The sequence below is a fragment of the Mustela lutreola genome, chromosome 8 (assembly GCF_030435805.1).
Source record: "Mustela lutreola isolate mMusLut2 chromosome 8, mMusLut2.pri, whole genome shotgun sequence".
Taxonomy (NCBI): domain Eukaryota; kingdom Metazoa; phylum Chordata; class Mammalia; order Carnivora; family Mustelidae; genus Mustela; species Mustela lutreola.
In genome coordinates this window covers 62,380,826-62,389,440 of record NC_081297.1, presented here as the reverse complement: position 1 = coordinate 62,389,440, position 8,615 = coordinate 62,380,826, and positions in this window count along the sequence as shown.

The following is an 8,615-nucleotide window of genomic DNA, read 5'->3' as shown; positions in this document are numbered from 1 at the left end:
TTGTGTATCCTTTGTACTTTTTGGGTCATATATTACTATTACAAATACTAAAAGAAATTTTCTTTGTTAGTTTTATAATGGTACAGGAAGGTACAGCTTTACACAGAAGGAAATTTTGCACCCATTTTTGTTTCTGACTCACCCCATTCATCCAATCAGTCATTGAATAAATAGTTACTGAGTTCTTAGTATATACCAAAAACTGGTCTAGGAACTGAAGATACAATGGCTGACTAAAACAGGCAAATAATCCTTGTTCTTGTGAAGCTCACATTCTAGCAGATGGAGACAGACAACAAAGGATAAATGTAATAAGTAAATTATATTGTGTATTTGGTAAGTGTTTTTGGAAAAAATAGAGCAAGGTATGTGAAATAAGGCGTTGGAAGGTGGGGCACCTGGGTGGCTCAGTCAGTTGAGCATGTGCCTTCGGCTCAGGTTGTGATCCCAGGGTCCTGGGATCAAGTGCCCTCATTGGGGTCCCTCCTCGGGGGGGAGTCTGCTTCCTCCCTCTCCCTCTGCCTCTCCCCACTGCCCGTGCATGCTTCTCTCTCTCTCTTTCTCTCTCTCAAATAAATAAAATGGTTTTTTTTAAAGAAATGTTCTCAACTCATTTATAAAGTAAGTAAGTAAATAAAAGGAGTTAGAACGTGTACCAGTTTCCTATTATTGCTGTAACAATCATAACCTTAGTGGCTTAAAACAATGCATATTTATTATCTTACAGTTTAGGAGGTAAGAAGTCCTAAAATCAAGGTGTCAACAGGACTGCATGCCTTCCAAAAGCTCCAGGCGGAAGTGATGTCCTTGCCTTTTCCAGCTTCTAGAGACCACCTGCATCCCTTGGCTTGTGGCCGTCTCTCGTATCTGCAAAGCCAGCTGCACATCTTCAAGTCTTACTTTCTTTCTCTGACTTCAACCACAAGTCTGATCTCTTTTTCTATGAGTTTAGCTTTGGGTTTTGGTTTATAAATGAGGTCATACAGTATTTGTCTTTCTCTGTCTGACTTATTTCAGTGAGCATGATGCCTTCAATCTCCATCCACATTGTCACAAATGGTAAGATTTCCTGGATTTCTTTTAAAGATTTTATTTATTTATTTGACAGACAGAGATCACAAGTAGGCAGAGCACCAAGCAGAGAGAGAGGGAGAAGCAGGCTCCCCACCGAGTGGAGAGCCCGATGCGGGGCTCAATCCCAGGACCCCGGGATCATGACCCAAGCTGAAGGCAAAGGCTTTAACCCACTGAGCCACCCAGGTGCCCCGATTTCCTGGATTTTTATGGCTAAATTATATCCTATTGCATATGTATGCCACAACTTCTATAGCCATTCATCCACCAATGGACCCAGGTTATTTCCATGTCTTGGCTATTTTAAGGAATGTGCTATGAACATGGGGGTGCAGTTATATTTTTGAGTCAGTGTTTTCATTTCCTTTGGCTGTATTCCCAACAGGAGACTTGCTGGATCTTATGGTAGTTTTGTTTTTAAATTTTTGAGGATCCTCAATATTCTTTTCTATTATGGCCGTTCTTGACTGGGTCTGAAGGCAGGGAGGTCTCAGTAACCACATTTAACGGCAAAACCATAACTTAATTTACCATTTGGGGATACCTGGAATGACTGGCCTCTTGAAAGTAAATCTTGGGCAGACTCTACAGCTGTTAAGATAGACGATTACAGTGGGAAAAGGGAAACCAAGGGCTCTCTGGGGGTGGTTTGGCTGCTTTGGCAACACTGGTGAGCTTAGAGAAAGGAAAGGAAAGTTCCAAGTTTTAAATTCTTGGGTCAACTCTGGAAAACGATATAGAGGTTCCTCAAAAAGTTGAAAATAAAGCTATCCTATGACCCAGCAATCACACGACTGGGTATTTACCCCAAAGATACAAATGTAGTGATCCAAAGAGGCACCTGCACCCCAATATAGCAGCAATGTCCATAATAGCCAAACTATAGAAAGAGCTCAGACATCCATCAACAGGTGAATGGATAAATAAGAGGTGTTGTATATAGGTATATACACAATGGAATACTATGCAGCCATCAAAAATGAAATTTTGGCATTTGCGACGACATGGATGAAACTAGAGGGTATTATGCTAAGTTAAACAAGTCTATCAGAGAAAGATAACTATCATATGATCTCACTGATATATGGATTTTGAGAAAAAAGGCAGAGGATCGTAGGAGAAGAGAGGGAAAAAATGAAACAAGATGAGACCAGAGAGGGAGACCACCCATAAGAGACTCTTCATCTCAGGAAACAAACTGAGGGTTGCTGGAGGGGAGGAAGGTGGGTGGGATGGGGTGGCTGGGTGATGGACACTGGGGAGGGTAGTTTTGTGGTGAACGCTGTGTATTGTGTAAGACTGATGAATCACAGACTTGTACCTCTAAAACAAATAATGCATTACATGGTAATAATAATAATTTTAAAAATCTTGGCTCGAGAGGACCAGGCTGCTTCTAAGACTTCCTAAATGAATCTCTCAACTCCTATAGCCCCAGGGCTGATGGAGCTAAAGCCTCACACTGCAACATAAGTTGGAATCACAACCAGGTCTTACATGAAAGCCAGGGCATTGAGGAGGAATCCTAAGAATGGGAAAAGGAAGTTTGGGATATACTTGAGGATGCTGAGTACTCAGACCATACTAAACCTCACTGACTAGGAGAGGCAGCCCCGCCTTCTCTGTCTAATAAGGCTGGTTCTATCTTGCTTGGAGACTCTGTAAGAGCTTCACCTGAGATAGTTAACATGTAATAAATGACTCATACAAAATCTGACCCTGGAGTAGACTTACAAGCCAAAAAGAAAAAAAAAAAAAAAAAAAGCAAATATTTTGTCAGTTTATATAGACACAAACTTGGGGAATTCGTATGGAGTTGGATTCTAAGGGTGTTGAACCAAAAAGGTAGACACTGTTTTAGATGGGGCTGAATTTATTTATATGGGTTTATTTATATGGATTCAGAGAATCCAAACTCAGTGAGCTAGCTTCAGCAGCCAGGAATGATTTTATCTCTTCCTTTAGTTGATTAGCTAAAAGTTGGTCTCAGGGGCGCCTCGGTGACTCAGTTGGTTAAGTGTCTGCCTTTGGCTCAGGTCATGATCTCGGGGTCCTGGGATCAAGCCCCACATTAGGATCCCTGCTCAGTGGAGGGCTGGCTTCTCCCTCTCCCTCTGTCTGCCACTCCTTCTGCTTGTGCTCTGTCTCTCTTTCTCTCTGTCAAATAAGTAAATAAAATCTTTAAAAATAAATTAAAAATCAAACCTGGCCTCAGACAGACTGTACAATAAATGAAGCTGAGATACCAGAAACCCTATTGCATAATTCAGAGAAAAGAATCTAAAGATTTAGCAAGAAAGGAATGTTGGAATGGATTTATCACGTACAATCTACTCACTCACCCCTGAATAATTCCCCCAAGCAGGCCTAGAGAATATCCCCATATTTCATTGGGAAATATGCTGTTAAGAGAAACACAGCATTCTTAAAAAGTGCTGTGCTAATTTTTCTCTGGATGCTCAGGGATGAAGATGGAAGGACTGCTATGGAAATGGGCTTCCTGATTTTGATAGCAATGATGGGATCCCTGCATGGCAGAGGCCAGGTGGCAACAGCTGACCACCAGAATCAAAGTGGGTATGGTTACCTTAAAGGGCAACAGGGTCAGCGCCATAATGAGAAGGATCTGACCCACAGGAATCTTTGGCAGTAATGACCTGATCACAAGGTTCTAGTTTTAAATTAAGTGTGGAGTCTATTAAAGTCCTTTCTTAATGCTCTACTGTAAATGTGACTACTAGTGATGTACCTGGCTGGCTTAGTTGGTAGAGCATACAACTCTTGACATTAGGGTCATGAGTTCAAGACCCACACTGGGAATTGAGCTTACTAAATAAATAAATGTGACCACTAGAAAACATTTTAACCATTTACAAATCTATACAAAGAGGTATACTCAAAAACACTACCAACTCAGGGCGCCTGAGCGGCTCTATCAGCTGAGCATCCGACCCTTGATTTTGGTCCAGGTCATGATATCAGGATCGTGAGGTGGAGTCCTGTGTTAGGCTCCACGCTCAGCACAGAATCTGCCTCAGATTCTTGCTCTCTCTCCCTCTGCCTCCCCCCCCCCCGCACTGTCTCTCCCTCTCTCTCAAATAAGTAAATAAATCTTAAAAACAAAAACAAAAATGCTCTACTACCAGGGCACCTGGGTGGCTCAGTCAGTTAAGTGTCTACCTTCGGCTCAGGTCATGATCTCAGGATCAAGCCCTGCATCTGGACCACTGCTTGGCAGGAAGCCTGTTTCTCCCTCTCCCACTCCCCCTGCTTGTGTTCCCTCTCTTGCCGTGTCTTTGTCAAATAAATAAATAAAATCTTTAAAAAAAAAAAAAAAAGAATTCTCAAACTCAGTGGCAAAAAAAAACCCCAGTTTGAAAATGGACAAAAGATATGAAAAAACATTTTCCTGAAGAAGGTAAAACAGGCTGCAAATAAGCTTGTGCAAAGATGTTCAACATCACCAACTGGAGAGAAATGCAAATTAAAATCACAGTGAGATATCACTACTCACATATTGAAATGACTAAAATTAACAATAGACAAAACCAAGTGCTACAGAGGATACAGAGAAACCAGATCACTCCTACATTGCTGATGGGAACGCAAAATGGCACAGCCACGCTGAAAACGGTTTGGCTCTTCCTTAAAAATCTAAATATAGGGATTCCTAGGTGGTACAGTCAGTTAAGCATCTGTCTTTGGCTCAGGTCATGATCCTGGTGTCCTGGGATCAAGTCCTACATCGGGCTCCCTGCTCAGTGGGGAGTCTGCCTCTCCCTCTCTCTCGCTCTTTCAAATAAGTAAATTAATTTTTTTTTTTAATCTAAATGTAAAACCCAGCAATTGCACTCCTGGGCATTTACCCTAGGGAAATAAAACTTATGCTCACACAATAACATGGGCAGGAAAAGCAACTCTATTCTTTTCTTTTCTTTATTTTGGAGAGAGAGAGCATGTGGGGTAGAGGAAGAGAAAGTCTCAGGCACACCCTGTGCTGAACACAGAGCCCACCTGGCTCCATCCCAGGACCTGAGATCATGACCTGAGTCGAAACAGAGAGTCCCACGCTCAGTGGACAGGGCCACCCAGAAGCCCTGCAACCTTATTCTTAATAGCTAAAAACTAAGAACAATCCAGATGTCCTTGAATGAGAGAATGAGTGTTTCATCTGGGACACATCAGTGCAGTAGAATACCATCCGACAATAAAAAGGAATGAACTATTGATAAAAGGCAATGGCCTGGATGAATCTCCAGGGAATTATGCTAATTGAGAAAAGTCAGTCCCAGAAGATTACATAATGTATGGTTCCATTTATAGAACATTCTTAAAATGACAAAATTCTAGAAATGGAGAACTTAGTGATGGGGGAAGGGAGGTTAAGGAGAAGATGGGGCCATAGGAAAGTGAGTGTGGCCATACCAGGAAAACACCAAGGATCCTTTGGTGATGAAAATGTTTTGTATCTTTTCTCTTATCCTTGTCCTTATCTTGTCTGTCATAGAATACTATCATTTTGCAAGATGCTACAAATGGGAGAAACTGGGTAAAAAGTAGGTGGGATCTCTCTGTATTATTTCTTTTTTGTAAATGTCTTTTTTTTAAAGATTTTATTTATTTATCTGGCAGAGAGAGACATCACAAGTAGGCAGAGAGGCAGGCAGAAAGAGAAAGGGGGAAGCAGACTCCGTGCTGAGCAGAGAGAAAGACTCAGGGCTCCATCCCAGGACCCTAAGACCATGACCTGAGCAGAAGGCAGAGGCTTAACCCACTGAGCCACCCAGGCGCCCCTCTCTGTATTATTTCTTACAACTGCATGTGAGTCTATAATTACCTCAAAATAAAAGTTTAGTTTTTAAAAAATTGGTACATAAAATGTTTTGCGTTTGTTTTCTCTAAAAAAATTTATAATGCAATTCTGCAGGCGCACACACACCCACACCCAAGATCTTTGCCCTTGAGTGTTATGATAGGAAAGAGCCCGGGGCCACATGGTTAAGCATCTGCCTTCAGCTGAGGTCATGATCTCAGGGTCCTGGGATTGGGCCCCGGGTGGCTCCCGGCTCAGGAGGGAGTCTGATTCTCCCTCTCCCTCTGCCTCTCCACTGGGCTCACGCCCACGTGCTCTCTCAAATGAGTAAATAAAATCTTATTTTTAAAAAAGGAAGGGGCACCTGGGTGGTTCAGTTGGTTAAGCGACTGCCTTCAGCTGGGGTCATGATCCTGGAGTGCCAGGATCCAGTCCCATATAGGGTTCCCTGCAGAGCAGGGAGTCTGCTTCTCCTTTTTACCTTCACCCCTCTCATCCTCTCTCTCTCTCATTCTCTCTCTCTCAAATAAATAAAATCTTAGGGGGAAAAAAAAAGGAAAAAGCTCTCCCTTAAGAGACTGGAGGGAGGTCGCAAGTGCCCTGGAATTCACCCTGGGTTTTCCCAGGAGTTTCAGGACAAACTGGAAATCAGGAGAGCCCTCAGCTGGAGGCAGGGTACTGGTGAAGGGGCGGCGGGAGGCACGGCAGCCCTGCCCCTGGGGCACCAGCCTGAGCCGGGCTACGAGGATGACCAAAGCTGAGCCCTCAAGGCTGGGGACACCCACCAGCACCGTGGGGCCGCGCGGAGGTGACTGGGTGGCGGGGAGCGCAGCGCCCTTCTGGGTCCGCCGTGGGCTGCTTCCCAAGGCTGTGAGGACGCAGCGGGAGAGAAAGAAGGGCTTAGGCAGGAGCGCCGCTTCCCCACGCGGCTTGCTCGGAAATGAGCCGAGACCGCGAGTGGCGCAGAGCTAGGGCAAGAGCCCCAGCTCTTCTAAAGAATTTTTGAGATCTAGGGTTCCTCTTCCAGCCCAACCCAGCTCTATCTGGGCCAACCTCGCCGCGCGCTCCCCGTAGTCCTTCCCTTGGTTCCTCCCCACACCCCATGCGTTCCCACCTTAGCTTTGGCTTTAAGGGGAATCCCACCCCAACACAAAGCTTTTTCAGGTTCTTCCAGTTCCTTCCCCTCACCCCCCACCCCCCCACCGCCCCACCGAGTAATTCGACCTTGGAGGAGGCCTGGGATAGGTCAGTTTCTAGGCAGAGAGGGAGGCTGGTGTCTAGAGCAGCGCGTTGGCCCGAAGCTGGCTGAGGGAATAGGGAGGGAGATGGGCTCTGGACCCGGGAGTGGCAGAGGCCTGAGCTCCTGAGAGGCAAACATTGGGCTCAAATCTCTGGTGAGCCACTCACTAGCTAGGTGACTGTGGCCAGGTTCCTTACCTGTCCAGGTTTAGTAGTCTTTGTCCTAAAATAAGGCTAAAATAGTGCTTCTTGGGGTTGTTGAGAGGATTAAATTAATTAACATATGCAAAGTTTTAGGACCCTGGCTAGCCCAGAGTAAGTGCTTAGCTTGCTGTTATCATAAGTAATTGAGGACCCACCAGAATTCAGCAGTCTTCTTCCCAGGTTCCATAACCTCCCCTAACTCCTTCTCTCTGGAAGTCCTGCCATATAACTTCCGGAAGGTAATACCCATTGGTTACCAGGAATGAGAAGGGTACTTTGCAGACCACCCCCCTACCCCAAACCAGTACCCTACCAATGGCCCAGGTGCCTTTTCCTTCTCCAAGCCCTGGGGAAAGCCTCGGCTCTCCTTGATAAAGGGAGCTAAGGAGAGAGATGTTCTGGCTTCCGTGGGTCTGGATGGCCCATCAGAGTGAGAAAAGCTGGCAAGTTCTAAAATCTAAATCCAGTCCCAGTCCTGTGACTACCTCTGTGACCTCGAGTCAGCCACTCCCTGGGTCTCAGTTTTTCATCAGTGAAATAAAGACATACATTTATTTATTTATTCTTCTCCTTCTTCTTTTTAATGGGAGCTCTACACCCAATGTAGGACTTGAACTCACCACCCCGAGATCCAGAGTCAGATGCTCCACCAACTGAGCCCACCAGGCATCCCAAGACATTCTCTTCTTGAGCCCGCATTAGATGCGAGACACTGGCCTGGCCTGCCCTGTTTGAAGAGTGGTTGTGAGGATAACCCAGAATAATGCCGGAGGAAGTGAGTCATGAAATTCCATCCAGTTCCGTACATTCTACAATCCTCACAGTGTAGGAGGCCTTCCAGATCCCCCTGCGCTTGTCTTCCCTCTCCTCCCACCTACTACCCATGTCAGCTCCAAGACATTAGGGATTTCTGTCTGCTCTGTCTTCAGTTGTAGCCCCAGCGCCTAGCACCGTGCAAACAACAGGTGGTCAATAAATAGGTTGAATGAATGAATGAACGGTTCAAACTTGGCCTCTCAAAGTAGAAATCCTCTTCCTGGCCTTCCCAACTTTTTCTGTGTGAAGATTTTAAAATAGCCCTGCTCCCTTGGGCATGCTAGTTAATAGAACATTGTCACTCTTTCTACTGGGCCTCCCAAACTTCTAGACCAATCCTGCCCTCTAGGGTTACACAGAACTCCCTCTTCCATAAGATTTCATGTGTGAGTGATTACTCCTCTCCTAACCCAGGTAGAGGGAGTCCTGAGCACTGTGGAAGGATGAGCTCCGCTTCTGGCCTCAGCCC